The sequence below is a fragment of the Aquarana catesbeiana genome, linkage group LG12 (assembly GCF_042186555.1).
Source record: "Aquarana catesbeiana isolate 2022-GZ linkage group LG12, ASM4218655v1, whole genome shotgun sequence".
NCBI classification, from domain to species: domain Eukaryota; kingdom Metazoa; phylum Chordata; class Amphibia; order Anura; family Ranidae; genus Aquarana; species Aquarana catesbeiana.
This window is the reverse complement of record NC_133335.1, coordinates 121,975,936-121,999,016: the sequence shown is the minus strand read 5'-3', so window position 1 is coordinate 121,999,016 and position 23,081 is coordinate 121,975,936.

Below are 23,081 nucleotides of genomic sequence, written 5' to 3'. Positions count from 1 at the left end.
TATCATCATCAGACTAAGATCAATTTTTTTTATTTAAAGAACAAACCATGTCTTCCTTCAAAAAAAATTTAATTTTAAGAACATTCGTTCGATTTTCTAATCGTTAGTGGGGTCAAAATCGACGTTCATTTTCAACCACAGTGATGGGAAAATTTGGAAATAGAAAACTTCTTGGTGAAAGGAATTTTCAGACAGTGTATGTGGTTTTCGTTCAGAAATGACATTCGTTTTAAAAACAGAATGTTAAAAACAAGTGAAAATTTCAAACATTCTTTCATTCAGCGAATGTACAAAGATTTTTCGTCTGAATATTCTCGTCTGAAAATTGACCGTGTGGCCAGCATAAGGCTCTGTACACACCTGTGCAGTTTGCTCTTGATCTGTTTCAGCAGTGCTTTTTGCTGTGCGTTTTGATTTTTGCGCACGTGATTTTGCTGCAATTTGCATTTTAGCATTTTTTTGGCCAATTTGTTGTTGGGCAGATTAAAAAAACACAAATTGCTGCAAAAACACATTACATGCTTTTCTGCAGATTCTCCATTGAAGTATATTGAACCAAAAAAGCACAGTTTTGCGTTAAAAAAAAAAGTCCCTGACCCTTTCCAAATACGCAGCGGCTGAAAAAAGCATAGGTGTGAACTTGTCCCATAGGAAACCATGTAAATGAACTGTAGTGCGTTTCTGCAAAAACATAGATGTGAACCAGGTCTAAGATGTTTAGTAACATAATGGGGTTAAAAAAAAAAAAATAGCCCTTTATAGTACAAAAAAGCAGATAATCACTACTGTAAGGGGTTCATTTTTTTACTGTAGAACTGTGAAAGTAATATTCACAGTAGCGATTATTTGCTCTTTTTGTACTATAAATGGCTCATTTTAGTTCTTTTTAACCCCATTATGTTACTGGCCGATTAATCGATTATGAAAATAGTAATCGATTAATTTCATAATCGATTAGTTGTCGATTAATCGATTAGTTGTTTTAGCCCTAGATTGTATAGTGTTTGGTAGGAATTTCAGATTGTTTGTGATATCTTGGAGGGCTCACTGAGCATTTCTCCAAAAGGGGCCTGAATCTGTGGTATAAATGTGGAAGACGTGTTTGGGTGAAGGGTGCGAGCCAACGGTCTACCGCATTTATCTTGGTATCGGTACTGATGTAATGCAAGTCTGTCCGCATAGGTACGAGCCGAGGCCTCATACAAGTCATTGATTTGGGATTGAGCCGCTAAGACCTCTGTAAGAGTCACCACCATTGGGGCGCGTTTGTGTTGGGTCTCAAGGTCTCAAAGCTTTTGCTTTGCTGAGGTTATTGCGGCTGAGCGAACCTTCTTCAAGCTGGTCCCCATCTGAATAAAGATTCCTCACAGGACAGCTTTAAGTGCTTCCCATTGTAAGGGTGGTGAGGTAGTGTCCGATGCATGATCTATTAAGAAATTAGAAATGGTTTCTGAAACCTTGTGGGAACAGTCAGAGTTTGTGAGAAGCAAATCATTCAGTCTCCACGCCCACTCCCTTGTTAGTGTCCGATATATAGGTGAGTGGTCAGACCAGACCATTGAGTCTATCTCGCATTCAGGTGACCAATCCAAACAGCTGTGGTCAAGAAGAAAATAGTCAATACGACTATAAGAGTGATGGACCTGTGAGAAGTGGGTATAGTTGCGATTTTTTGGGAACAGAACCCGCCAAATGTCGATTAGATGTAGATTGTACATAGCCCATTTGAATGCCCTTAGCTTAGTCTAAGAGTGGATCCAGGGGGGAGTTAAAATCCCTGCCTACGAATAGTTTACCTTCTGCAAATTCAGACAAGATCCTCATGTACAGCAGAGCAGATGATATTTGATTAGTGTTTAGTAGGTAAAGGTTGGCAATAGTGAATTTCGTGCCCCATAAGGAGAACTTTAGGAACACATACCTTCTCTGGGGGTCCGAGAGCTGGTCTATCAGGTCAATCGGAAGCGTTTTGTGGAAGGCAATAGAAACGCCTTTGGTTTTCTGAGAGGGGTTTGTACTGTGGAACCATCTGTTAAAGTACCTGTTGGAGAAGGAAGGGGTGGAGTTTGTGTGGAAATTAGTTTCCTGTAACAGTAACACATTGACCTGTTGTTTATGCATTTGGTAGAGGATTTGCCCTTTCTTGAACGCAGTATTGAAGCTATTTACATTGTAGGAACAAGATTTCAGGTGAGGACAAGATAGTACCATGTGGGCCATAGTAGAATGAGAAAAAGAGTCAGATTATGGATAGCAGAGGCAGGAAGAGGGAGGGGGGAACTTGTAAGGTGGCAAAAATATACCAGGACAAAACTAGGTAGGGGGGACACCTAAATAAGGAGCCTAAGGCCGCGTACACACGAGCGGACTTTTCGGCAACCAAAGTCCGACGGCCATTCCGGCGGACTTTCACCGGACTTTTGACGGACTTCCGACAGACTTTAGAATGAACGGACTTGCACACACACGGTCACACAAAAGTCTGACCGTCTAGTACGCGGTGACGTACACCAGGTCCGACGAGACTGTAAAACGGAAGTTCAATAGCTTGTGCGCCACCCGTTGGGCCCCTTCTGCTAATCTCGTGTTAGTAGAAGTTTGGTGAGAGACGGTTCGCGCTTGTGAGACTCGTATTTTTCAGATCGTTTAACTGTTGTTCAGTTTGTGCTTGTGAGGTTTGTATCTGCTTTTCAGTGCGTGTAGTTAGTTCGCATTGATATATTCATCATATTTTCAGCTCGCTCTTCACAGGCCTTGCTGTTCTTCAGTGCGTTCTGTTAAATTAGTTTTGACCAGCCAACTGTTTTGAAGCCATGTTGCGTGTACGTACTCGTCGTAGAGCTCGTGCATTGTATGTGCTTGGTGCTGTAGTTCATTTTTCAGCCCAAGCCCAGTCCATGAACAGGGCGAGGAGGAGTTCATGGACGAAGAATTGGTTGCTCCAGTGTAACCAATTCTGTCACATGCCTTTGCTCCGTGAGATCCGTGAGAATAACCCTGAGGATTTCAGAAATTTTCTCAGGATGACAGACCCCGTTTTTGACCATTTGTTGGCTTTGCTGACCCCTTATATTAGCAGGCAGGATACCTGCATGAGGCAAGCCATCACTGCGGAGCAGAGGCTAGTCGCCACGTTACGGTACTTGGCGACGGGGAGAAGCCTGCAGGACCTTAATTTCTCCACAGGCATCTCCCCCCAGGCTCCGGGGATCATTATCCCAGAGACCTGTTCTGTCATCATCCAGGTCCTGCAGAAGGACTATATTAAGGTAAGAATTTTTATCCTTTAACATCACATTTTATTGTATTTAATGTTTGCTAATGTAATGTATTTCTTTACTCAAACACTAATTACCATGATTGCAATATAGTGTGAATGTCCCATTTGTCCGTATGCATGCTGTAATATTTTAATGGTGTTTTTTGTACTGCATGCATATTAGCATTCACTAACCTACCCAGCATGCTTTGCTGGGCCCATATCCACCTAGTGTAGTCACTTAAACAATGTATTTTGTCAGCTCCATTGTATTGCTTTACCCTAAAATGTCTGCAAATGGTCTGTGTGTCCTTAAATTGATTTACAATCCCCTCCCCCCCTAAAATATCTGCAAATGGTCTGTGTGTACTTAAATTGATTTACAATCCCCCTCCCCAAAAAAATGTCTGCAAATGGTCTGTGTGTCCTTAAATTGATTTACAATCCCCTCCCCCCCAAAATGTCTGCAAACGGTCCGTGTGTCCTTAAATTGATTTACAATCCCCTCCCCCCCTAAAACGTCTGCAAATGGTCCGTGTGTCCTTAAATTGATTTACAATCTCCTCCTCCCCCCTAAAATGTCTGCAAATGGTCTGTGTGTCCTTAAATTGATTTACAATCCCCCCCCCCTAAAATTTTGCAATGTGCCATCAGAGAGGGTGATGAATCTGATAAGCGGGCCTTATATTTTAGTCTTTAAATAATACTTATTACAATTAATGTTATACTGATGCTGGGCAAGAATGTTTTTTGTGTAATGTGCTTGCAATGTTATGTGCAAAAGTACTTATATTTTTTTATTTCTTGTTTGACTCCCCAGTTTCCTTCAACGCCACAGGAATGGCAGACTGTGGCATCCCATTTTGCCACCCGTTGGGACTTTCCCAACTGTGGAGAGGCTATAGATGGGAAACACGTCCACATCATGCCACCACCCCATTTGGGGTCATACTATTTTAATTATAAGGGGTTCCATAGTATTGTCTTAATGGCGGTGGTGTCGGCATAATATGAATTTCTGTATGTGGACGTGGGGAAGAATGGCCGGATGTCGGATGGAGGAGTCTTTGCCCAGACGGATTTCTACCAGAGTCTCCAGAGTGGTGGCCTGGGATTGTCACCTGATGCGGATAATGTGGAAGGACTCCCCTTTGTCTTCATTGCAGATGAAGCCTTCGGTCTGGATGAGCACATGATGAGGCCATTCCCCCAAAGGACCCTCACCCCGGAGAGGAGGCATAGTTGTCAACAGTCCTGATCTTCCTGGGACAATCCCGATTTTGGGACCCTCGTCCCGATCGGAGGCTGTCCCGATTCGGGATTTTGCCCAGGGAAATCGGGAATATTTGCTTTTTCATTTTTGGAGCATCTGGCTTCCACAAAATGGCTTCCGGCACCGCCACTAGATCGTTCCCCCTTGTGTTCAGTGGAGAGAGGAAGGGGGCTCGATCCGTGCAGCCAATGAATCGGCTTCTCCTCTCACAATACTGAAGCCGGGGTTAGCTACACGGATCGGCCCCTCCCCTCTCCACTGGACACACAGTGCCAGCCTCTCATGCCATGTTTCTTCTGCTCTTGTCTCTGCAGCAATTTAACTTTAATGTACAGGAGGGGGGGTAAGTATATACAGGAGGAGGGGGGTTAAGTATATACAGGAGGGGGGTTAGCTATATACAGGAGGAGGGGGGGTTAGCTATATACAGGAGGAGGGGGGTTAACTATATACAAGAGGAGGGGAGTTAGCTATATACAGGAGGAGGGGGGTTAGTTATATACAGGAGGAGGGGGGTTAACTATTTACAGGAGGAGGGGGTTAACTATATACAGGAGGAGGGGGTTAACTATATACAGGAGGGGGAGTTAGCTATATACAGGAGGGGGGTTAGCTATATACAGGAGGAGGGGGGTTAACTATATACAGGAAGAGGGGGGTTAGCTATATACAGGAGGAGGGGGGTCAGCTATATACAGGAGGTGGGGGGCTTAACTATATACAGGAGGGGGAGGGTTAACTATGTACAGGAGGGGGGTTAACTATATACAGGAGGGGGTTAACTATATACAGGAGGGGGGGTTAACTATATACAGGAGGGGGGAGGGTTAACTATGTACAGGAGGGGGGTTAATTATATACAGGAGTGGGGGTTAACTTTTTTACAGGAGGGGGTTAACTATTTACAGAAGGGGGTAACTATTTACAGGAGGGGGGTTAACTATGTACAGGAGGGGTTACTATGTACAGGGGGGAACTATGTACAGGGGGTATACTATGTACAGGGGGGGTAACTATGTACAGGGGGGTAACTATGCACAGGGGGTAACTATGTACAGGGGGGTAACTAGGGGGAGAGGGGAAACTGTACAGGGGGAGGGGGTAACTACGTACGGGGGGTAACTATGGCTCTGCCTGGGACACTGATGTAAGGACTGAGGCTGGGAACAATGGTGTAAGGAACATGCGGGGAGGGACTCTGCTGGGGGAATCTGATGCAAGGAGGGACTCTGCTGGGGGCACCTGATGCAAGGACGGACTCTGCTGGGGGCACCTGATGCAAGGACGGACTCTGCTGGGGGCACCTGATGCAAGGACAGACTCTGCTGGGCAGGGCTTTTTTTCTCAAACAATAGGTGCTGGAACTTAACCACGGACCCACAAAACCCCTCCCCCTACACACACCCTCCAAATCACATCAAATAGTGAGTGTTTTCAGTCAAATTTCAGGAAAACAGTAGGAGGATCTTAAAGGGGCATTAAATACCAGGATCGCATTACATACAGAGTGCAGAGCTGTCACTTTTAAACACAGAAACCAGACTTCTGTGTTTACAATAGGGATGAGCCGAACATCCCCCGGTTCGGTTCGCACCAGAACCTGCGAACGGACCGAAAGTTTGCACGAACGTTAGAACCCCATTGACGTCTATGGGACTCGAACGTTCGAAATCAAAAGTGCTCACTTTAAAAACTAATTTGCATGGTATTGTCCTAAAAAGGGTTTGGGGAAACGGGTCCTACCCCAGGGGACATGTATCAATGCAAAAAAAACTTTTAAAAACGGACGTTTTTTCGGGAGCAGTGATTTTAATGATGCTTAAAGTAAAAAAAAAAAAAAGTGAAATATTCCTTTAAATATCGTACCTGAGGGGTGTCTATAGTATGCCTGTAAAGTGACGCGTGTTTCCCGTGTTTAGAACAGTCCCTGCACCAAATGTCATTTTTAAAGGAAAAAATCTCATTTAAAACTGCTTGTGGGTTTAATGTAATGTTGGGTCCTGGCAATATGGATGAAAATCAGTCAGACAAACGGCATGGGTACCCCCCAGTCCATTACCAGGCCCTTTGGGTCTTGTATGGATATTAAGGGGAACCCCACACCCAAATTAAAATAAGGAAAGGTGTGGGGCCACCAGGCCCTATATACTCTGAACAGCAGTATACAGGCGGTGCAAACAAGACAGGGACTGTAGGTTTGTTGTTAAGTGGAATCTCTTTGTAATTTTGAACGGGTACATTTTTAACGTGTTTAGCTCCAGCCAAAAAATCTTTTTTAAGCTTTTTGGAAAACATAGGGAAGGGTTATCACCCCTGTGACATTTGTTTTGCTGTCTTTCCTCCTCTTCAGAAGATTTCACCTCACTTTTTGTCCCAATGGATTGGAAAGCATCAGTGGAAAGGAGAAATGTTTTTCCCATATTAACTCTTACAGGAGAGAATTTCCTTTCCTAGGGGTAGATTTCATCTAACTTCCTGTTGTCTCCTTCCGTTTGCAAGTAGGAGTCGTTTGTAAGTTAGTTGTTTGAAAGTAGGGTCCTGCCCTATATACTCAGCAGAAATTTGGGCCTTAGGTGTTGCTGTGGCCACAATAATGTAAGCCCTCACAGGGCCCTGCTGTGAAATATTAGATCAAGAATTGTAATTACATGCCCCTGTTGAACAGGAGCTGAAAAATTAGGCCTTAGGCACTGGTGCTGGTGCCACAACACTGCAACCCCTCACAGACACTCTAGTTGGAACGCAGGAACGAGCCCTGCTGCAAAGTATTGCATCAAAAATTGTAATTACACGCCCCTGTTAAACAAGGGCTGAAAAATTGGGCCTTAGGCACTGGTGCTGGTGCCACAACACTGCAACCCCTCACAGACACTCTAGTTGGAACGCAGGAACGAGCCCTGCTGCAAAGTATTGCATCAAAAATTGTAATTACACGCCCCTGTTAAACAGGGGCAGAAAAAATGGGCCTTAGGCACTGGTGCTGGTGCCACAACACTGCAACCCCTCACAGACACTCTAGTTGGAATGCAGGAACGAGCCCTGCTGCAAAGTATTACATCAAAAATTGTAATTACACGCCCCTGTTAAACAGGGGCTGAAAAATTGTGCCTTAGGCACTGGTGGTGGCGCCCAGAACCAAAAATGTTCTTACAAGCTATCAGCGTGATGATTGAGGAGGAAGAGGATAATTACTCAGGGATAGTGAATCAGCATCAGCATAGGCAGTCTTTGAAGGGATCTGAGATTTCAAAAAAAATTATTCGGTTACATCAGCATCAGGTGCTTGGTAGCTGGTGGTGATCCAAGACTGATTCATTTTTATGAAGGTCAGTCGATCGACCGAGTCAGTGGACAGACGCACCCTGTGATCGGTTACCACGCCTCCAGCAGCACTGAATGTGCGTTCCGAAAGAACGCTGGATGCAGGACAGGCCAGTAGCTCAATTGCATACTGTGCAAGCTCTGGCCAGTGATCCATCCTCAAGACCCAGTAACCCAGAGGATTTTCGGTGGGAAAGGTGTCCAAGTCTGATCTTGCCCCTAGGTATTCCTGCACCATGTAAAACAGACGCTGGCGATGGTTGCTGGAACCGATCATACCTTGGGGCTGCGGACCAAAAAATTGTCTGAACGCATCGGTCAGACGGCCACCTTCTCCACCGCTCCTTCTTTGACTGACCGAAGCCTCAGCAACACGTTGTCCAGAAACAGGAGTTTGTAACCTCCCAGTCTCTGGGAACGCATTGCACAGACCTTTCTGCAAGGCCTCCCGAAGATGTTTCATCCTCTGCTCCCTCGGCGATGGCAAGATAAGGTCCGCAACCTTATCCTTGTAACGTGGATCAAGGAGGGTTGCCAGCCAGTATTGGTCCTTCTCCTTGATACCACAAATACGAGGATCCTTACGCAGGCTTTGCAGGATCAGGGAGGCCATGCAGTGTAGGTTTGCTGAGGCATTCGGTCCGGAGTCCTCTGGGTCACTAAGGACGACATGGTCCGCAGCCACCTCCTCCCAGCCACGTACAAGTCCATGTGTTTCTTGGGACTGATCCCTTAAAGACTGCTGCTGATGCTGAGTGCCAGGCTCCACCTCCATACTGACACAATCTTCCTCCTCCTCCTCCTCCTCATCCTCTTCCTGTGTGATCGGCGGGCACGCAGGAACACTGTCTGGATAAAGGGGGCCTTGAGAGCTAAGGAAGTCCTCCTCTTCCTGCCTCTGTTCTGCCTCAAGTGCCCTGTCCATTATTCCACGCAGCGTGTGCTCCAACAGGTGGACAAGGGGGACAGTGTCACTGATGCATGCACTGTCACTGCTCACCATCCTCGTGGCCTCCTCAAATGGTGACAGGACAGTGCATGCATCCCTGATCATGGCCCACTGGCGTGGGGAAAAAAAACAAGCTCCCCTGACCCTGTCCTGGTGCCATAGTCGCACAGGTACTCATTGATGGCCCTCTGCTGCGTGTGCAGCCACTGCAGCATGGCCAAAGTTGAGTTCCACCTGGTGGGCATGTCACAGATTAGGCGGTTCTTGGGCAGGTTAAACTCCTTTTGGAGGTCCGTCAGCCGAGCACTGGCATTATATGACCGGCGGAAATGCACACAGACTTTCCTGGCCTGCCTCAGGACATCCTGTAAGCCCGGGTACCTGCCCAAGAACCGCTGCACCACCAAGTTAAGGACGTGAGCCAAACAGGGCACATGGGTCATTTGTCCCTGTCGGAGGGCAGAGAGGAGGTTGGTGCCATTGTCGCAAACCACCGTTCCTGCCTTAAGTTGGCGTGGCGTCAACCACCTCTGAACCTGCCCCTGCAGAGCTGACAGAACCTCTGCCCCAGTGTGGCTCCTGTCCCCCAAGCACACCAGCTCAAGCACCGCATGGCATCTTTTGGCCTGCGTACTTGCGTAGCCCCTTGAACGACTACGGAGCACCGCTGGTTCCGAGGAAGAGGCCATGGAGGAAGAAGAAGAGGAGGGGGTGGAGGAGAGAGGTGTGTCACAATCATTAGCATTTTGGAGGCGTGGTGGCGGAACAACCTCCAACACTACTGCACCTTGTCCTGCATCCTTCCCAGCTGCCAGCAGAGTCACCCAATGCGCCGTGAAACTTAGGTAACGTCCCTGTCCATGCCTGCTGGACCATGAGTCAGCGGTAATATGCACCTTACCGCTGACCGCCCTGTCCAGCGAGGCATGGACATTGCCTTCCACATGCTGGTAGAGAGCCGGAATCGCCTTCCGTGAGAAAAAGTGGCATTTGGGTACCTGCCACTGAGGAACCGCACATTCCACAAACTCACGGAAGGGGGCAGAGTCTACCAACTGAAAAGGCAGCAGTTGAAGTGCTAGCAATTTTGCCAAGCTAGCATTCAACCGCTGGGCATGTGGATGGCTGGGAGCAAACTTCTTTCGGCGGTGCAGCAGCTGGGGCAGGGAAATTTGCCTGGTACAATCTGACGTCGGTGTACCAAAATCAGATTGCCCACAAGTACTTGGCTGTGACACACCTAATTCTACACCTTCATTCCTCTCAGTGCAGGTCTCAGAGAGGACTGAAGGTCTAGTGGGGTTGGAAATCTCAGCTGATGAGGAGCAAGGAGAGGTCCTCTTTGTTCTTTGGTGTGGGTCTTTTAGATACGCTTGCCAACGAACTGCATGGCAGGTCAACATATGTCTGGTCAAGCATGTGGTACCCAAGCGGGAGATGTTTTGGCCACGCGAGATACGCTTGAGACATATGTTGCAAATAGCAGCGGTGCGATCTGATGCACTCGTCTCAAAAAAGGCCCACACCAAAGAACTTTTGAATAACGCGCAGAGACTGCAGCGCCCTGCACATGTGGAGCTTTGGGGTGTGATGCAGTCAATGTGCTGCCCTTAGGCTGGCATCCTGCCTCGTTGGTGATGTGCCGCCTCCTCCTCCTCCTCCTCCTCCTCTCTCCTGTCAGGCACCCACGTTGAGTCAGTGACCTCATCATCCCCTCCCTCCTCATCACTGGAGCAAACCTGGCAGTATGCTCCAGCAGGGGGAGCATGACTGCCAGATTGCTGTCCTTCTTGGGCACCCCCTCTGTCCTTGCTCATGTTACTGCCTTCATCGAGCTCAGTATCATCATCAGAGCCTTCCAAATGCTGGGCATCCTCCTGGAGCATGTACCCAACACTGTGGTCAAACAGTTCGAGGGACTCCTCAGGAGGACATGGTGGGGCTAGGGAAGGAGTCACTGATGACATTGAGCCGAGGGAAGAGGCCGCTGCTTTGCCAGACAAAGTACCCTGGGCATGGGTGAGAGAGGATGAGGAGGATGAGGACGGCTTGGTCATCCACTCGACCAAGTCTTCCGCATGTTGCGGCTCAACATGGCCAGCTGCCGAAAAAAAGGCCAAGCGTGTCCCATGGCCACGTGCTGATGAGGATGCACCATCTCCACGACCAGCACTAGACACAGAGCCTGTTTGCCCTCTCTTATTGGCTTGTGACTGTCTGCCTCTCCTTCTTGGCCTTCCAGACATACTAATGGCCTGTAGCTGCACTAAGCTGGGATATATATATATATATATATATATATATATATATATATATATATATATGTACTGATACTGCAGCTAGCAAAATCAACTGCCTGCCTGTAGTATGAGAACACCACCAACCTTCTACAGGTAGCTTTAGCTGAACACTGTGAGGTGGACGCACCCCACTAACTTGTAGGTTTAGCTGAACACTGTGAGCAGGACGCACTGCACTAACTGTAAATAGTCTAGCTGCCTGACTGTGGTACTAATAGGATCAAAAGAACACCAGCAATTTTCTTCAGGTAGCTGTATTTACTGTAACAAGACAAGCCTGCCTGTCAGTAAGAAGATAACAGAAACGGATCTAGCTGAACACTGTGAGCAGGACGCACCCCACTAGCTTGTAGGTTTAGCTGAACACTGTGAGGTGGACGCACCCCACTAACTTGTAGGTTTAGCTGAACACTGTGAGCAGGACGCACCCCACTAACTTGTAGGTTTAGCAGAACACTGTGAGCAGGACGCACTGCACTAACTGTAAATAGTCTAGCTGCCTGACTGTGGTACTAATAGGATCAAAAGAACACCAGCAATTTTCTTCAGGTAGCTGTATTTACTGTAACAAGACAAGCCTGCCTGTCAGTAAGAAGATAACAGAAACGGATCTAGCTGAACACTGTGAGCAGGACGCACCCCACTAGCTTGTAGGTTTAGCTGAACACTGTGAGGTGGACGCACCCCACTAACTTGTAGGTTTAGCTGAACACTGTGAGCAGGACGCACCCCACTAACTTGTAGGTTTAGCAGAACACTGTGAGCAGGACGCACTGCACTAACTGTAAATAGTCTAGCTGCCTGACTGTGGTACTAATAGGATCAAAAGAACACCAGCAATTTTCTTCAGGTAGCTGTATTTACTGTAACAAGACAAGCCTGCCTGTCAGTAAGAAGATAACAGAAACGGATCTAGCTGAACACTGTGAGCAGGACGCACCCCACTAGCTTGTAGATTTAGCTGAACACTGTGAGGTGGACGCACCCCACTAACTTGTAGGTTTAGCTGAACACTGTGAGCAGGACGCACCCCACTAACTTGTAGGTTTAGCAGAACACTGTGAGCAGGACGCACTGCACTAACTGTAAATAGTCTAGCTGCCTGACTGTGGTACTAATAGGATCAAAAGAACACAAGCAATTTTCTTCAGGTAGCTGTATTTACTGTAACAAGACAAGCCTGCCTGTCAGTAAGAAGATAACAGAAATGGATCTAGCTGAACACTGTGAACAGGACGCACCCCACTAGCTTGTAGGTTTAACTGAACACTGTGAGGTGGACGCACCCCACTAACTTGTAGGTTTAGCTGAACACTGTGAGCAGGACGCACCCCAACGCACCCCACTAACTTGTAGGTTTAGCAGAACACTGTGAGCAGGATGCACTGCACTAACTGTAAATAGTCTAGCTGCCTGACTGTGGTACTAATAGGATCAAAAGAACACAAGCAATTTTCTTCAGGTTACTGTATTTACTGTAACAAGACAAGCCTGCCTGTCAGTAAGAAGATAACAGAAACGGATCTAGCTGAACACTGTGAGCAGGACGCACCCCACTAACTTGTAGGTTTAGCAGAACACTGTGAGCAGGACACTCTGCACTAAATGTAAATAGTCTAGCTGCCTGACTGTGGTACTAATAGGATCAAAAGAACACCAGTAATTTTCTTCAGGTAGCTTTATATACTGTAACAAGACAAGCCTGCCTGTCAGTAAGAAGAGAACAGGAACGGATCTAGCTGAACACTGTGAGCAGGATGCACTGCACTAAATGTAAATAGTCTAGCTGCCTGACTGTGGTACTAATAGGATCAAAAGAACACCAGTAATTTTCTTCAAAATACTGTAACAAGACAAGCCTGCCTGTCAGTAGGAAGATAACAGGAACGGATCTAGCTGAACACTGTGAGCAGGACGCACTGCACTAAATGTAAATAGTCTAGCTGCCTGACTGTGGTACTAATAGGATCAAAAGAACACCAGTAATTTTCTTCAAAATACTGTAACAAGACAAGCCTGCCTGTCAGTAAGAAGATAACAGGAACGGATCTAGCTGAACACTGTGAGCAGGACGCAGTGCACTAAATGTAAATAGTCTAGAAGATAACAGGAACAGATCTAGCTAAACTGAATACAGTGTATATATATATATATATATATATATATATATATATATATATATATGCAACACCTGGGATGCATATATATAGACAATACACTTTAAGTGCAGCTAACTGACTGACTGTCCTGCCTAATCTAGCTAACTCAAATGAAATGACACTGTCTCTCTCTCTCTCTATTTCTCAGCACACCGGAACACACTGCACAGGGCCGCCGTGCAGCCGGCCTTATATAGTGTGGGGCGTGTACTAAATCCCCTGAGCCATAATTGGCCAAAGCCTGCTTGGCTTTGGCCAATTACGGCTCTCTGTTAAGGCGGCGCTGTGATTGGCCAAGCATGCGGGTAATAGTGTATGCTTGGCCAATCATCAGCAAGCAATGCACTGCGATGCCGCAGTGAATTATGGGCCATGACGCGCCACACGAATTTGGCGCGAACGGCCCATATCGTTCGCAATTCGACGAACGATCGAACAGCCGATGTTCGAGTCGAACATGGGTTCGACTCGAACACGAAGCTCATCCCTAGTTTACAAGTGATTGTGGTGAGCAGGCACCAAAGGTCTGAGCCAGAGGTGGTGGAACTGAGTTCCACCAAGTTCCCCCTGAAAAAAAGCCCTGCTGCTGGGGCACCTGATGCAAGGACGGACTCTGCTGGGGGCACCTGATGCAAGGACTGACTCTGCTGGGGGCACCTGATGCAAGGACGGACTCTGCTGGTGGCACCTGATGCAAGGACGGACTCTGCTGGGGGCACCTGATGCAAGGACGGACTCTGCTGGTGGCACCTGATGCAAAGATGGGCTCTGCTGGTGGCACCTGATGCAAGGACAGACTCTGCTGGGGACACCTGATGCAAGGACAGACTCTGCTGGGGACACCCGATGCAAGGACGGACTCTGCTGGGGGCACCTGATGCAAAGATGGGCTCTGCTGGTGGCACCTGATGCAAGGACAGACTCTGCTGGGGACACCTGATGCAAGGACAGACTCTGCTGGGGACACCTGATGCAAGGAAGGACTCTGCTGATGGCAGGCGACGTGGCTAGTGACACGCTCAGGGATCCCACTGATTCGGCATTATGGTGAGTTGAATGATATCATTTTATATTACAATGTAATAATAGAAATAATGCACTTCAATCATCCTGACACCATAACAATCATGGTGCCGGGATGATTGAAGCGCTAACACCAGGTGTTTGGAGTATCTTTATCCGCTGATTGTTAAACTTTCTAGAATACACATATTTCTATTGTTGTGTAGGATCTGGGGCTGCTCTCCCTTCATTCCTCCCTCCCCCTTTCCCTCTCCATCCCTCATTCATCTCAGACTCTAACCATACCCCCTTGGAGCCATGCCCATTTAAGCCACGCCCACTATTTCCCGTAAACCATGCCCATGTTTCACCGCGACGGGCTTCGCGCGCCGCAGTTTTCTTTTTTTGCAATGCCACACCTACAAATGCATGCCCCACACCCTAATTATTATACAGCTCCGCCTACAGCCAAAAAAGTGTCCCACAAATTTTTTTTGCAATGCCAGCAACTATGGAGGAGGGTATTTAACTTCCAGCTGGCCAGAGCGAGATGTGTTGTGGAGAATGCCTTCAGGATCATGGCCAGCTGTTTCCGACTGTTTCAGACAGCTATCCACATGGCGGAATACAAACTAAATCACCTTGTCCTAGCGTGCTGCATCCATGCACACTTTATACTTATACAGAATCCTCTGATGGGCCTGGATACTGGCCGTACTGGCTTGGCCCCCCAAAGCACCTGTCATGTTCGGGATCAAAACGTTGATTATTTCATGGGTAGGGGGGCCATTGCAATGCCAGACAATCTCTAATTTTTTTGAATAAAAAATATTGATCAGATAAAATCTAGAATTGTATTTATTGCTTGCCTTTCTTTTTGGCTGTCTCCTAGGTTATCCTAGTGCACTTGTAGTGCCAAGTGTATTTTCCTTTAGTAAATAAGTCCTATTGTCACTGTAAACACCAAATAACTTCCAAAACTGATATTGAGCATTGAAAGAAGAAGCCACACATCTTGTTGTTTAATAACAGATGTTTTTAATCTGTGCACATTCACATGTGCGTTTGTGAAAATGTTATGATTTCAAATAGATATAATTTTTATTTTAAAAAATTTAATTTTTATTTGTATAAAAAATATTTTTTCTTTAGAAAATCTTTAGAATAACCAGGCCTCAAGTTTTGAATTGTTTTTTTTTTTAACAAACAGGCCTCTTTTTTTTTTTTTTTTTTTTTAACAAGCAGGCCTCTTTTTTTTTTTGCAATTTTTAACAACAACCAGGCCTCTATATATTTTTTATTTATTTTTTTTTTTTTTTTACAAAATTTTTTTAGAAACAACCCTAAAATCTTTAAAAAAGTCAAAGCCCAAAATGGGGTCAGCAAAACAGGAAATGAAGAACATGATCAATGTTTTTTTGTGAAAAAGTTTTTTAGATTCTCCCCAAAACATCGATCATGTTCTTCATTCATCGATCATGTCCCCTCCTCCTCCTCCTCCTCCTGCGACAAGTCAACCACCAAAGCCCTAGCCTACAAGGAAGGCTGCAGGGAAGGGTGCAGGCCAGCGTGGAGGGAAGGCTGGAACGAAGAGAAGAAAGTGATGACCTGGCTTTAGTCTGATCTGACAGAAGACGCAGGCTGGTGTAGTACCACAGCCTGGGGACATATATGTCATCTACTGCTGCTCTAGATCTCTGTGATTCCTGGAACAGATTGTGCTCCCTATTATATGGACTCCTCAAGATCCCAATTTTCTTTTCCACAGACTTGATGTGTGCCCTGGGGCCAAAAGTCTTCACAAATTCCAAAAATTTCTCAAGCGTTGACTTCATCTTTATTTTGTTAAACATAATAAATGGATATTTTATTTTATGAAAATACTTGCTTATGTGTTTTTATTATTAACATCATTTTTTTTATAGAGAATGTAACAAGGGACAACAACCTCCTTGAGGTTCCAAAAAAAAATATATATATATATAATGTTCTTGTGGTAACTTTACAAAAAAAAAAAAATATATATATACAAAAATAAGTTTCTTTGTGGTAACTTTACACCAAAAATAAAAATATATATGGAGATAAATATAAAATAATTTTGTAACAATACTAAAAAATGATCTTGATGAAATAAAAAATAATAAAAGATGACTCCAAAAAACAATTGTGTAAACATTAGTATGGAGATATGGCTTTTAAAAAAAACAATATAATTCATGAGATCAAGATAAATAATCCAGAAATAAGTTTGTGAGAACTCTGTGTGAATATGAACAGCAAAAACAACTTTGTTCTTCTAGCATTATAAAGAAGACAATAATGCGCTGCATTAAACACAGAATTTGCAGCGTGAGGAATGTGCTACCTACAATACATACAGTAGTTTTACCAGACCGAGCGCTTAAGTTTCGTACTTGCTTCAGAGCATGCATCGTTTTTTGTCCGTCGGACTAGCATACAGACGAGCGGATTTCTCGATAGGAACTGGGTCCGGCGGAGTTACGACGTAAAGATTTGAAGCATGTTTCAAATCTAAAGTCCGTCAGATTTTCAACTGGAAAAGTCTGCTGAAGGTCCGATGAAGCCCACACACGATCGGATTGTCCGATAGAAAAGTCCGCTCGTGTGTACGCTGCATAACAAATCTAAGGGGTACGCGAAAACTGGACACCACGTGAAAAATAACGTATGAAGGCACAGTTCGTGCCAGGCCTATTTAGGGTGGGACGTCGAGGTGGAGAATCTGAGCCGTGAGCCCAGTAGCATAACAGGCATATGTAGTTTAACTGAGCCACATCAGTGTAACAAAACATTTAAAAAGCAGAACACACTAAAGATCGTCTGTGAAGGAGGGTGGCAGTCCGTGTGGGCAAATGTCTCCACACAAGCCCGCCCTCTCTCCCCCCATAGAGGAGACATCAATCCGTGAAATAACATCATGGGGGGGAAGTAAACATTTTCAAGATATGCTATCCATAGACCCCAACAGGGGCCCCGGAAACAAATCTGTGTAGTAATACTGAAATCAGTAACAATATATATAGTATATAGTATAGTATACGGAGAGTAGGGATGAGCTTCGTGTTCGAGTCGAACCCATGTTCGACCAATCGTCGAATTGCGAACGATATGGCGCGTCACGGCCCATAATTCACTGCGGCATCGCAGTGCATTGCTGGCTGATGATTGGCCAAGCATGCACTATGACCCGCATGCTTGGCGCTGGCTGATGATTGGCCAAGCATGCACTATGACCCGCATGCTTGGCCAATCACAGCGCCGTCAGTAGAGAGAGCTGTAATTGGCCAAAGCCAGGGTGGCTTTGGCCAATTATGGCTCAGGGGGTTTAGAACACGCCCCACACTATATAAGGCCGCCTGCACGGCGGCCCTGTGTAGTGTGTTCCGGCGTGCTGAGAGATAGAGAGAGAGAGAGACAGTGTCATTTCATTTGAGTTAGATAGATTAGGCAGGACAGTCAGTCAGTTAGCTGCACTTACAGTGTTTTGTGTATATATATGCATCCCAGGTGTTGCATATATATATATATATATATATACACTGTATTCAGTTTAGCTAGATCTGTTCCTGTTATCTTCTAGACTATTTACATTTAGTGCACTGCGTCCTGCTCACAGTGTTCAGCTAGATCCGTTCCTGTTATCTTCTTACTGACAGGCAGGCTTGTCTTGTTACAGTATTTTGAAGAAAATTACTGGTGTTCTTTTGATCCTAGGTGTTGTATATATATATATATATATATATATATATATACACTGTATTCAGTCCTGTGTAGTGTGTTCCGGCGTGCTGAGAGATAGAGAGAGAGAGAGACAGTGTGATTTCATTTGAGTTAGATAGATTAGACAGGACAGTCAGTCAGTTAGCTGCACTTACAGTGTTTTGTGTACATATATATGCATCCCAGGTGTTGTATATATATATATATATATATATATATATATATATATATATATACACTGTATTCAGTTTAGCTAGATCCGTTCCTGTGTTCCTGTTATCTTCCTACTGACAGGCAGGCTTGTCTTGTTACAGTATTTACAGCTACCTGAAGAAAATTGCTGGTGTTCTTTTGATCCTATTAGTACCACAGTCAGGCAGCTAGACTATTTACAGTTAGTGTAGTGCGTCCTCCTCACAGTGTTCAGCTAAAGCTACAAGTTAGTTTAGTGCGACCTCTGCACAGTGTTCAGCTAAAGCTACAAGTTAGTGTAGTGCGTCCTCCTCACAGTGTTCAGCTAAAGCTACAGGTTAGTTTAGTGTGACCTCTGCACAGTGTTCAGTTAAAGCAACAAGTTAGTGTAGTGCGTCCTCCTCACAGTGTTCAGCTAAAGCTACAAGTTAGTGTAGTGCGTCCTCCTCACAGTGTTCAGCTAAAACTACAAGTTAGTGTAGTGCGACCTCTGCACAGTGTTCAGCTAAAGCTACAAGTTATTTTAGTGCAACCTCTGCACAGTGTTCAGCTAAAGCTACAAGTTAGTATAGTGCGTGCTCTGAACAGTGTTCATCTAAAGCTACAAGTTAGTGTAGTGCGTCCTCCTCACAGTGTTCAGCTAAAGCTACAAGTTAGTGTAGTGCATCCTCCTCACAGTGTTCAGCTAAAGCTACAGGTTAGTTTAGTGTGACCTCTGCACAGTGTTCAGCTAAAGCTACAAGTTAGTGTAGTGTGTCCTCCTCACAGTGTTCAGCTAAAACTACAAGTTAGTGTAGTGCGACCTCTGCACAGTGTTCAGCTAAAGCTACAAGTTAGTGTAGTGCGTCCTCTGAACAGTGTTCATCTAAAGCTACAAGTTAGTGTAGTGCGTCCTCTGAACAGTGTTCATCTAAAGCTACAAGTTAGTGTAGAGCGTCCTCTGCACAGTGTTCAGCTAAATCTACAAGTTAGTGTCGTGCGTCCTCTGCACAGTGTTCAGCTAAAGCTACCTGGAGAAGGTTGGTGGTGTTTTCCTGATCCTATCACTACCACAGGCAGCTAAAGTATTTACACGTTAGTGTAGTGCGACCTCTGCACAGTGTTCAGCTAAAGCTACCTGTAAAAGGTTGGTGGTGTTTTCCTGATCCTATCACTACCGCAGGCAGCTAAAGTATTTACACGTCAGTGTAGTGCGACCTCTGCACAGTGTTCAGCTAAAGCTACCTGTAGAAGGTTGGTGGTGTTTTCCTGATTCTATCACTACCGCAGGCAGCTAAAGTATTTACACTTTAGTGTAGTGCGACCTCTGCACAGTGTTCAGCTAAAGCTACCTGTAGAAGGTTGGTGGTGTTTTCCTGATCCTATCACTACCACAGGCAGCTAAATTATTTACACGTTAGTGTAGTGGGACCTCTGCACTGTTCAGCTAAAGCTACCTGTAGAAGGTTGGTGGTGTTTTCCTGATCCTATCACTACCGCAGGCAGCTAAAGTATTTACACGTTAGTGTAGTGCGACCTCTGCACAGTGTTCAGCTAAAGATACCTGTAGAAGGTTGGTGTTTTCCTGATCCTATCACTACCGCAGGCAGCTAAAATATTTACACGTTAGTGTAGTGCGACCTCTGCACAGTGTTCAGCTAAAGCTACCTGTAGAAGGTTGGTAGTGTTTTCCTGATCCTATCACTACCACAGGCAGCTAAATTATTTACACGTTAGTGTAGTGCGACCTCTGCACTGTTCAGCTAAAGCTACCTGTAGAAGGTTGGTGGTGTTTTCCTGATCCTTTCACTACCGCAGGCAGCTAAATTATTTACACAGTAGTGTAGTGCAACCTCTGCACAGTGTTCAGCTAAAGCTACCTGTAGAAGGTTGGGGGTGTTCTCATACTGTAGGCAGGCTGTTGATTTTGCTAGCTGCAGTATCAGTATATATATATATATATGTATATATATATATATATATATATATATATATATATATATATATATATCCCAGCTTAGTGCAGCTACAGGCCATTAGTATGTCTGGAAGGCCAACAAGGAGAGGCAGACAGTCACAAGCCAATAAAAGAGGGCAAACAGGCTCTGTGTCTAGAGGCAATGGTGCTGGTGCATCCTCATTAGCACGTGGCCGTGGGACACACTTGGCCTTTTTTTCGGCAGCTGGCCATGTTGAGACGCAACATGCGGAAGACTTGGTCGAGTGGATGACCAAGCCGTCCTCATCCTCCTCATCCTCCCTCACCCATGCTCAGGGTACTATGTCTGGCAAAGCAGCTGCCAACGCGGCCTCTTCCCTCGGCTCAATGGCATCAGTGACTCCTTCCCTAGCCCCACCATGTCCTCCTGAGGAGTCCCTCGAACTGTTTGACCACAGTGTTGGTGCATGCTCCAGGAGGATGCCCAGGGTTTAGAAGGCTCTGATGATGATACTGAGCTAGATGAAGGCAGTAACGTGAGCACGGACAGAGGGGGTGACCAAGTAGGACAGCAATCTGGCAGTCATGCTCCCCCTGCTGCAGCATACTGCCAGGTTTGCTCCAGTGATGAGGAGGAAGGGGATGATGAGGTCACTGACTCAACGTGGGTGCCTGATAGGAGAGAGGAGGAGGAGGCACATCACCAACGAGGCAGGATGCCCTCTAGGGGCCAGCCTAAGGGCAGCAAACTGATTGCAGCACACCGCAAAGCTCCGCATGTGCAGGGCGCTGCTGTCTCTGCGCGTTATTCCAAAAGTTCTTTGGTGTGGGCCTTTTTTGAGACGAGTGCATCAGATCGCACCACTGCTATTGCAACATATGTCTCAAGCGTATCTCGCGTGGCCAAAACATCTCCCGCTTGGGCACCACATGCTTGACCAGACATATGTTGACCTGCCATGCAGTTCATTGGCAAGCATATCTAAAAGACCCACACCAAAGAACAAAGAGGACCTCTCCTTGCTCCTCATCAGCTGAGATCTCCAACCCCACTATACCTTCAGTCCTCTCTGAGACCTGCACTGAGAGGAATGAAGGTGTAGAATTAGGTGTGTCACAGCCAAGTACTTGTGGGTAATCTGCTTTCGGTACACCGATGGCAGATTGTACCAGGCAAATTTCCCTGCCCCAGCTGCTGCACTGCCGAAAGAAGTTCGCTCCCAGCCATCTACATGCCCAGCAGTTGAATGCTAGCTTGGCAAAATTGCTAGCACTTCAACTGCTACCTTTTCAGTTGGTAGACTCTGCCCCCTTCTGTGAGTTTGTGGAATGTGCAGTTCCTCAGTGGCAGATACCCAAACGCCACTTTTTCTCACAAAAGGCGATTCCAGCTCTCTACCGGCATGTGGAAGGCAATGTCTTGGCCTCGCTGGACAGGGAGGTCAGCGGTAAGGTGCATATTACCGCTGACTCATGGTCCAGCAGGCATGGACAGGGACTTTACCTAAATTTCACGGCGCATTGGGTCACTCTGCTGGCAGCTGGGAAGGATGCAGGACAAGGTGCAGTAGTGTTGGAGGTTGTTCCGCCACCACGCCTCCAAAATGCCACTACTAATGATTGTGACACACCTCTCTCCTCCACCCCCTCCTCTTCTTCTTCCTCCATGGCCTCTTCCTGTGCTTTGTCCTCGGAACCAGTGGTGCTCCATAGGCATTCAAGGGGCTACAAAAGTACGCAGGCCAAAAGATGCCATGCGGTGCTTGAGCTGGTGTGCTTGGGGGACAGGAGCCACACTGGGGCAGAGGTTCTGTCAGCTCTGCAGGGGCAGGTTCAGAAGTGGTTGATGCCACGCCAACCTAAGGCAGGAATGGTGGTTTGTGAAAATGGCACCAACCTCCTCTCCGCCCTCCGACAGGGACAAATGACCCATGTGCCCTGTTTGGCTCATGTCCTTAACTTGGTGGTGCAGCAGGTTCTTGGGCAGGTTACAGGATGTCCTGAGGCAGGCCAGGAAAGTCTGTGTGCATTTCTGCCGGTCATATAATGCCAGTGCACGGCTGGCAGACCTCCAAAAGGAGTTTAACCTGCCCAAGAACCGCCTAATCTGTGACATGCCCACCAGGTGGAACTCAACGTTGGCCATGCTGCAGCAGCTGCACACGCAGCAGAGGGCCATCAATGAGTACCTGTGCGACTATGGCACCAGGACAGGGTCAGGGGAGCTTGTTTTTTTTTCCCCACGCCAGTGGGCCATGATCAGGGATGCATGCACTGTCCTGTCACTATTTGTGGAGGCCACGAGGATGGTGAGCAGTGACAGTGCATGCATCAGTGACATTGTCCCCCTTGTCCACCTGTTGGAGCACACGCTGCATGGAATAATGGACAGGGCACTTGAGGCAGAACAGAGGCAGGAAGAGGAGGACTTCTTTAGCTCTCAAGGCCCCCTTTATCCAGACAGTGTTCCTGCATGCCCGCCGATCACACAGGAAGAGGATGAGGAGGAGGAGGAGGAGGAGGAAGAGGAGGAAGATTGTGTCAGTATGGAGGTGGAGCCTGGCACTCAGCATCAGCAGCAGTCTTTAAGGGATCAGTCCCAAGAAACACATGGACTTGTACAGGGCTGTCGTCCTTAGTGACCCAGAGGACTCTGGACCGAATGCCTCAGCAAACCTATGCTGCATGGCCTCCCTGATCGTGCAAAGCCTTCATAAGGATCCTCGTATTCGTGGTATCAAGGAGAAAGACCAATACTGGCTGGCAACCCTCCTTGATCCACGTTACAAGGGTAAGGTTGCTGACCTTATCTTGATGTCGCAGAGGGAGCAGAGGATGAAACATCTTCGGGAGGCCTTGCAGAAAGGTCTGTGCAACGTGTTCCCAGAGACTGGGAGGTTACAAACTCCTGTTTCTGGACAACATGTTGCTGAGGCTTCGGTCAGTCAAAGAAGGAGCGGTGGA